This window comes from Nuphar pumila, chromosome 5 (assembly GCF_984573655.1).
Source record: "Nuphar pumila chromosome 5, dmNupPumi1.hap1.1, whole genome shotgun sequence".
Taxonomy (NCBI): domain Eukaryota; kingdom Viridiplantae; phylum Streptophyta; class Magnoliopsida; order Nymphaeales; family Nymphaeaceae; genus Nuphar; species Nuphar pumila.
In genome coordinates, this window is record NC_143253.1 from 38,400,415 (window position 1) to 38,410,694 (window position 10,280).

Genomic DNA, 10,280 nt, shown 5'->3' on the forward strand with positions numbered 1-10,280 from the left:
CTTCTTCAATAACTTCTGACAATAGTATCACTAGTGATTCTTCTATCTACGGCTCAATGTTTAACCCAGAGATGCAAACTCGTTCTTCCTTCACCATTTTAAGAATCTGGGAGCTTAGCTTGTATCTCAGTCGCTCACTGATGTGCATGACCCTAAGTACCAAAAATAAATTATACTTCGTCGATGGGATTATCATCCAACCTAGTTCGCATGTACCAAACATTATTGTGTGGAGTGATGCAACAATATGATCCTGTCGTAGATACTTAATGTCGTAGATACTTAATGATAATACATGAAATGCATTAGATAATTAACATAATATGCATGTCATTACCCATATTTTTAAAGTTAAAACTTATGTTTATGTTGATTCTAGTCATAGGAAGCTATACTTAAAATTTCATTCAATTCTAAGTTAAATTGGCGAAGTTATGAGCGTTTTCGTGAAATATAGCGAATTCTGCTGAGATCCAGATCCAGACCCATATGAGCATTACGATTTTTGGATTATGGATTAGGGTTGGATCACACTGAACCAACCCAAGATCCATCCACGTTTTCCAAAAAAGGGCGTTGTCATCATCACAAATTTTTTTCCTCCTTCTGCGAGAGAGAGAGAAGTGATTCTGCGAGTCAAACTCGACCAAAGTTTTGAAAATTGGTTTTTTGAAAATTACTCGTCTCCGTTTTGAAATCTATGAGAAAATTTCGTAGAATAGGACTCGCATGTCGGTACGAGGTTCAACTGTTCTTGACGCCTTTACCAGGGATAATTGAACCAAGGATCAAAAGTGTGCTCAGCTAGGGTCAAATGTCTAAATCATGTTCTATTTTCTAAATGCACAGAGAATTAGGCATGTGCTATGAAATCTTTGAAAAATGCACATTTTGAAAAGATGATGTTTGCTTCTGATATTTTGAAAATACTTGGAAATGAGATTCTTGGAAATCATGGATTGCATTGAGAAAGCATTTCTGAAGAAAAGAAAGGTCGATTTTTTAAAAAATCATGAGATTTTAAAAGATTGATTTCTGATAAAATCCCAATGACTTTGAGAAAATCAAATTCTTGGAGCTTTGAACCTTGAAATTGAGGATGTTAGAACATTGTAAAATCATGATTTGAACTGGAGAAATATTTGAAACATCATTGAAAACTCAGAGTTTTGAGAAAATCAATTTCTGAAAAAGACTTAGAAAATTTTAAGAAAATCGATTTCTCTGAAATGGAATTGGAAAGTAAGTCAGAAAAAGGCGTGTGTGGCCCTGTGAAAGATTTTCATGATGCACTCTAACTTAAATGAACGAATGCTACTTTGAGAAAATATTTATGAAGAATTAAAATATGCAATGGTTTTCGAAGATAGCCTAAGAGTGTAGGTTGAATGTGGTTTATACGAAGATGACAAATTTGGGTCTCATTCGTATTCTGACTATGCCCATAAATACGAATTCCATCGAGTTTGTCAGCTCTCTAAAAGCGTGTGCACATGCCATTCATGTCAACCATAGTGAATTTCGAAAATGCATGAATTGTCATTCATCAGATATCAGAATTTACGAAAGCAAACTATATGCAATGCATCCTATTCTATGCAGAAATGTAACTCTTATTTCAATATTACATCTAATATTTATATTGAATTGAATAAGAAAAAGAAATAAAAGAATAAAGTCTTCTACTTGAATATTCCTGCAAAACTAGAAAACAAGTTAGCACAAATATGTAGGTTTATCTGGATTTATCCAAAAATATCGAAAAATTATAAGATTTTATCTAGATATAAACCTTGATTCACACCTTCCTGATGTAAACATGAGAAATAAATGATGAAAATATATTGAAAATATAAAAATAGAGTTTGTAAATTCGAAATTTTTGTAAAAATGACCAAAATGCCCCCGATAACAAGATTATGGCTTTTAAATCAGGGTTTTCAGAAAGAATTTTTGTAAAAATGAGAATTTTGAAATTCAAACAAATGCCAATGAAAATAAAATTAAGCACAAGATGATATGGTATGATTATATGTATGAAAATATGAAAAATGAAAGTTTGGAAATTCGAAACTGGGATAAAAATGACCAAAATACCCCTGATAACAAGACTATGGCCTTAAAATCAAGGTTTTTAGAAAGTAATTTTGTAAAAATGAGAACTTTGAAATTCAAATAAATAAAAATGAAGTTAAAATCAAACATAAGATGATATAATATGATTATAAGCATGCTAAAACTTTAACATTGCAAAAATATCACAAAAACACTGAATTTCGCTTGAATTTGACAGTTTAACAAACACATATGGAAATTTACCTCAAAATCAAACCAAATTTGGTATGAATGATTATATTAACCCTAATAAGTGAATGAAATATAAAAATTAAATTTTTTGGTATTATTCAAAATGAAAATTCAATAAAAAACCCTAAAATACAAGATTTTTGCCTTTTAGCCTACACCTATTCTAATGACAACCTGATTTTGAGTACTAATTTACCATAAAAAATAACCAAATTTTGCAGGGTGACAGAGGACAGTTAGGCAATGATTTTTTTTTTTTACAGATTTAGGATTCGACCTATGGTTGGAGAATTACAACTCCGACAATATGGATCAGAATCTGGTAAGTTTAAAATTGAAGGTAAACTAATAGGTTTTCACAAAATATAAGAAAAAAATAGCAAACAGCAACCAAAATCTCTGAAATTTTAGAAGGATGTTGCAGACACAGAAATGAACAACTCCTTTTTTTACAGTTTTGGCATTGGGCCTACGGTTGCAGAGGACACATTGGTTTAGTAAACCCCTAAATCTGACAAAGTTGTAATAACAGGGAATTGATAAATAAACGTGTAAAATCTAGGAAAAACATAAATATAAATCCTAAAATCTTGAAATTCTGAGAAATGACAGAGAATATCATGAAGAACAATTTCTTATTTGACAGTTAGAGCATCCAACTTACAGGTCAGAGTGCCACACACAAATTAAGTCGATCTAGACCCCGACAAACCTATAACAAGCATATTACAATGGTCTGTAAAACCCAATTTTTGAGAGAGTGTAACCCTTATCAGACAAATCCCATAAAATCCAATAAAATAATAGATCTTTCCATGAATTTACTGTATTTTACAGATTGTGAATCAGATCTTCCATGAGGGAGATATCAAATTAACAATTCTGCTACAGGGGAATTTATTGTTTTCACAGGATTGAAATCCCGGTTTGGGGTTTGTTTTTTTAAATGGGGTCACAGACATCAAATCATTCTAGGTTTTTTGCAGGAAACTAATAACAAATAAACACAACTATCACAAAATTTTCAAGATTTTTTTGATAAAAAATTTCACATAAGATAACGACTAGACTACACATATGGCATAAAACCTATGAAATCCCTAATCAAATGTTAATAAAGGCTAGATTATATAAACAAAACCATTAGGAGCTATTGAAATAAACCTAAATGCAATATAAAATGTCATGAAGGATGATAATAAAAAAAGATTACAGGGAAATATGATTTATTTGTTTTTTTATGTTGGCTATTGAAAGGAGGGATCCGATCCATCCTTTGGATGGATCCCTTCTTTACGTAGCCCTATACCATGACACAATAAAAAAACTATCTATAGATTAATAAAAAAAAATAGGAAGAATAGGAACTTTACCTTAGGAATCCAGCTACCACGACTGAAGATGAAGACTGCTACCAAGTGGAGGGTCGAACTAAGTGGAAAGGTTGCAACAAAGGGGAGGGTGTCCCCTTATATGGTGGTTGTTTTATCAAGAGAAAGGTTGTTGCTGTAGTGGAGTCATCGAGGTTGAAGGAGGAAGGCTTGGAGGAGGTGTTGCGCCGATTGAAGGAGGTCTTGAAGGAAGGTAGTGTTGTGGCTGGGTGTCAGCAACATATGGTAGTTGTGGTGGAGTCGCCAAGGCTGAAGATATTGGAGATGGTTGGGCTGCACCAAGGAAGGTTGGGCGTCACCTTGTGTGTACTGCAGCTGTGAGATAGAGAGAGATGGAGGTGAAGGAGGGCTGCTACAAGGGGTGGCTGAAGGAAGAGAGAGAGAGAGAGAGAGAGAGAGAGAGAGAGAGAGAGAGAGAGAGAGAGAGGCTAAGGGGATCAGCCGTATGGTCACTTAGGGCTTTTGGAAAGAGAGGAAGGCAATAAGAAGGAAGGAAGAAAGGGAGGGAAAGAAAGAAGGAAAGAAAGGAAGGAAGGAAAAAAGAAAAGGAAAGAAAGGAATAGGGGCTGGTGGCAAGGAGGGAGGAGGGAAAGGAAGAGAAGAAAGAAGAAGAAGAAGGAAGGAAAAGAAGGAAAGAGAAAAGGGAAGAAAGAAAGAAAGGCGAAAGAGAAAAGGAAGGGAAAAAGAGAGGAAAAAAGGAAAAGAAAAGAAAGAAAGAGAAGAGGGGGGAAGAGAGGGAAAGTGGAGAGAGAGGGGGTCGACCCCCCCTGTGGGGTCCACTCCTCCTCTAGGTGAAAATAAATAAAAAAATAAAATAAAAAGGAAAACAAATAAAAAAAAGAAGACTTTTTTTTTCTTTTCTAAAAACTCAAAGTGTGGCGCCACCTTGGAAGTGGGCCCACACATTATTTTGAAATTCATTTTGAAAACCAAAGGTGTGAAATGGTTTCTTAGAAAAATTTTCGAATGAAATGAGCAATTTTTGGCAATTCTAAAACAAAACTCAAAATTTGAAATTGTATACCAATTTGCAGAGCAAATCTAGTTTGAAAATTTGAAAATCAAGTTTGAAAGGAATCTAGACTATTTTCTCGAGAAAATATTTCTAAATTTAGAGTCCTGGGGTAAAAATACCTATTTTGAAAACCCAGGGTTTGAAATTGAACTTTGAAAAACTTTAAAATTCGAATCTGGATTGGAATTTTCAAAATTGGAGTTCTGGATCTCGAAAATGAGATGAGATATAATGAAATGATGGAAAATGATATGAAATGTCATGCGAAATGCAAACCCTGAATGAAGAAATTTAGATATTGGACCCCGATTGCCAGTTGTACCAGTTTAAACAATGATAAATTTGATAAAAACATGCAAAATGGTTCAAGAAATGGTTTTTGTCCCTACGGGGCCAGAAGTGACACTAGAAATTGGGGTTTTAACTGGTTTGAACTGGAATGAACTAGGTTCTAGGGTTTCAGAACTCAGATGGATTGACAAAACACTGGCTCAACTAAACTCCTAGACAGAATGGTCGAGAAATAGTGAGATTTTCAGAGAAATGGTGAAAAATGGTCACTGGAGTGAAGTGAGTCACGAACAAGAACTGGGTTTGAGCTGGAACAAAGATCACTATTACTGAGATAAACTAAATCTGAAGCTCAAACACTAGCTCAACTGACTGGATTTAGCTCAATTTCAGCTGAAATGAGTTGAAATGGACTCCTAGATTACGGGAAATGGATTTAAACTGAAACTAGATCTCTTGAACTCCTGGTGAGCTCAAGCTGGACTTAGAGGAATATAATTGACTAGGAATGACTGACTTAGAGACAATTGGCTTGGATTCCAGCTAGAAATGAGCTCATTTTTTAGGAAGTGAACCCATTTTGGTAGGAATGATCAGAAATGAACATGATCGGCTCATTATGAGCTCGAGTGAGCTAGAAATGATTGACATTCTAACTATTCTAAGCTTAAGAATGAGCTTTTTTGACTCTGACTGACCGGGTTCTGGGATGACCTAGGGGTAAAATAGTAATTTTTCTAATAAAAGGGGGGGGGATGGTACTTAAACTGAGAAAAACTTGGGGTTGGACTCCTACATTGATCTACCAGAGTCGGCATCTGCATTTGGGATATGTCTGAGAATAGATGAGGAAAATTTGGGGTGTTTACAGATGCCCCTCTTTGCTACTAAGCTGGTTTAGGACCGAGCTTAGTGGCAAAGAAAAATACACCAAATTTGGACTATATATAAAAAAAATGCCCCAGTTAGAAGGATCTAACTGGTTATGAAGAAATTAGCCCTGATGAAAATGGTAGGTATGAAATAGAGAATGACGAAGAAATACTCACTCTGTAGTAGCGAAGCTCAGGTTTTGCCCTTAACCTGGATGGGACAGAAAATACCTCGTGTGGAGACGAGGCTGCAAAGAGGGCAATGAAAATGGTTTTCCCTAAAAGCTTTAGAAAAGGGAGTGATTTTGGGCGTCTCATGACTGAGACTGAATGGCTTTTGAAAAATGGCCTTTTGCGAAGAATGATTCAGGTTTAGCCCTTATCTTGAAGGGGAAAATAAAATACCTCATCAGAATGAGGCTCAGGTTTAAACCCTTAACCTGATTGGGAAATGAAATATCTCATCAGAATGAGGCTCAGGTTTAAACCCTTAACCTGATCGAGAAATAAAATACCTCATCAGAATGAGGCTCAGGTTTAACCCTTAACCTGATCGGGAAATGAAATACCTCATCAGAATGAGGCTCAGGTTTAAACCCTTAACCTGATCGGAAAATGAAATACCTCATCAGAATGAAACTCAGGTTCAAACCCTTAACCTGATCGGGAAATGAAATACCTCATCAGAATGAGGCTCAGGTTTAAACCCTTAACCTAATCGAGAAATGAAAATGATGAAATCGTCGACTGAAGAAACCATAATGAAACCTTCGGATTTTGCACAATAAATCCGATAGGGGTTTTGCAAAAGGATGAAAATGGGGGTACCTAAAGCTTGTAAAGTGATTGATCTTGGACGTCTCATTGCTGAGACTAAATAACTTTTGAAATTGATGACCTTTTGTGAGAAAATGATTGATGGTTCGACCTCAAACCGAAATTGGACTGTCTATGGCAGGACAGTGGGTGATACTTAGTGATAATGCATTAGATAATTAACATAATATGCATGTCATTATCCATATTTTTAAAGTTAAAACTCATGTTTATGTTGATTCTAGTCATAGGAAGCTATGCTTAAATTTTTGTCCAATTCTGAGTTAAATTGACGAAGTTATGAGCGTTTTTGTGAAATAGAGCGAATTCTGGCGACATTCAGACCCAGACCTAGACCCATATGAGCATTATGATTTTTAGATTATTGATTAAGGTTGGATCACACTGAACCAACCCAAGATCCATCCACGTTTTCCAAAAAGGGGCGTTATTATCATCATAATTTTTTTCCTCCCTCTGCGAGAGAGAGAAGCGATTCTGCGAGTCAAACTCGACCAAAGTTTTGAAATTTGTTTTTTTTTTTAAATTACTCGTCTTCGTTTTTGAAATCTGCAGAAAAATTCTGTAGAATGGGACTCACCTGTCGGTGCGAAGATCAACTGTTCTTGGCGCCTTTACCAGGGGTAATTGAACCAATGATCAAAAGTGTGCTCAGCTAGGCTCAAATGTCTAAATCATGTTCTATTTTCTAAATGCACAAAGAATCAGGCATGTGCTATGAAATCTTTGAAAAATACACATTTTGAAAAGATGATATTTGCTTCTGATATTTTAGAAATACTTGGAAATGAGATTCTTGAAAATCATGGGTTGCATTGAGAAAGCATTTCTGAAGAAAAGAAAGGTCGATTTCAGAAAAAATCATGAGATTATGAAAGATTAATTTCTGATAAAATCCCAATGACTTTGAGAAAAACAATTTCTTGGAGCTTTGAACCTTGAAATTGAGGATGTTAGAACATTGGAAAATCATGATTTGAACTGGAAAAATATTTGAAACATCATTGAAAACTCAGAGTTTTGAGAAAATTAATTTCTGAGGAAGATTTAGAAAATTTTAAGAAAATCGATTTCTCTGAAATGGAATTGGAAAGTAAATCAGAAAAAGGGGCGTGTGGCCCTGTGAAAGATTTTCATGATGCACTCTAACGTAAATGAACGAATGCTACTTTGAGAAAATATTTATGAAGAATTGAAATATGCAATGGTTTTCGAAGATAGCCTAAGAGTGTAGGTTGAATGTGGTTTATACGAAGATGACAAATCTGGGTCTACCATAAATACGAATTCCACCGAGTTTGTCAACTCCCTAAAAGCTTGTGCACGTGCCATTCATGTCAACCATAGTGAATTTCGAAAATGCATGAATTGTCATTCATCAGATATCAGAATTTACGAAAGCAAACTATATGCAATGCATCCTATTCTATGCAGAAATGTAACTCTTATTTCAATTTTACATCTAATATTTATATTGAATTGAATAAGAAAAAGAAAAAGGAAAAGAAATAAAAGAATAAAGTCTTCTACTTGAATATTCCTGCAAAACTAGAAAACAAGTTAGCACAAATATGTAGGTTTATCTGGATTTATCCAAAAATATCAAAAAATTATCAGATTTTATCTAGATATAAACCTTGATTCACACCTCCCTGATGTAAACATGAGAAATAAATGATGAAATTATATTAAAAATATAAAAATAGAGTTTGTAAATTCAAAATTGATATAAAAATGACCAAAATACCCCTCATAACAGGACTATGGCCTTTAAATCAGGGTTTTCAGAAAGAATTTTTGTAAAAATGAGAATTTTGAAATTCAAACAAATGCCAATGAAAATGAAATTAAACACAAGATGATATGATATGATTGTATGTATGAAATACAAAAAATGAAAGTTTGAAAATTTGAAACTGGGATAAAATGACCAAAATACCTCTGATAACAAGACTATGGCCTTGAAATCAAGGTTTTTAGAAAGTAATTTTGTAAAAATGAGAACTTTGAAATTGAAATATATGCAAATAAAGATAAAATCAAACATAAGATGATATAATATGATTATAAGCATGTTAAAACTTTAACATTGCAAAAATATCACAAAAACACTGAATTTCGCTTGAATTTCACAGTTTAACTAACACACATGGCAATTACCTTAAAATCAAACCAAATTTGGTATGGATGATTATATTGACCCTAAAAAGGGAATGTAATATGAAAATCAAAATTTTTGGTATTATTCAAAATGGAAATTCAATAAAAAACCCTAAAATACAAGATTTTTAAATTTTAGCCTACACCTATTCTAATGACAACATGATTTTGAGTACTAACTTACCATAAAAATTCATCAAATTTTGCAGGGTGATAGAGGACAGTTAGGCAATGATTTTTTTCTTTTATAGATTTAGAATTCGACCTATGGTCGGAGAATTACAACTCCGACTTTATGGATCAGAATTTGATAATTTTAAAATTGAAGGCAAACTGATAGGTTTTCATAAACTATAAAAAAAAAATAGCAAACTGCAACCAAAATCTCTGAAATTTTAGGATGATATTGCAGACACACAAAGGAACAACTCCTTCTTTTATAGTTTTGGCATTGAACCTACGATTGCAGAGGACACATTGGTTTAATAGACCCCTAAATCTGACAAAGTTGTAATAACAGGGAATTGACAGGTAAACATGTAAAATCTAGGAAACACAGAAATTTAAATCCTAAAATCCTGAAATTCTGAGAAATGAAAGAGAATATCATGAAGAACATTTTTCCTTTTGACAGTTAGAGTGTCCAACTTACAGGTCAGAGTGTCACAAACAATTTAAGTTGATCTAGACCCCGACAAACCTATAACAAGCATATTACAATGGTCTGTAAAACCCAATTTTTGAGAATCTGTAACCCTTATCAGAAAATTCCCATAAAATCCAATAAAATACTAGATCTTTCCATGAAATTATTGTATTTTACAAATTGTGAATCAGATCTCCCATGAGAGAGATATCGAATTAACAACTCTGCTACAGGGGAATTTATTGTTTTCACAGGATTGAAATCCCGATTTGGGGTTTGATTTTCTAAATGGGGTCACAGACATCAAATCATTCTAGGTTTTTTGTAGAAAACTAATAACAAATAAACACAACTATCATAAAATTTTCAGAATTTTTTTGATAAATTTTTTTACATAAGATAATGACTGGACTACACATATGGCATAAAACCTATGAAATCCCTAATCAAATGTTAATAAATGCTAGATTATATAAACAAAACCATTAGGAACTATTGAAATAAACCTAAATGCAATGTAAAACGTCATGAAGAATGATAATAAAAACAAGATTACAGGGAAATATGATTTATTTATTTTTCTATGTTGGCTATTGAAAGGAGGGATCCGATCCATCCATTAGATGGATCCCTTCTTTACGTAGCCCTATACCATGACACAATAAAAAAAAACTATCTATAGATTAATAAAAAAAATAGGAAGAATAGGAACTTTACCTTAGAAATCCAGCTACCACGACTGAGGATGAAGACTGCTACCA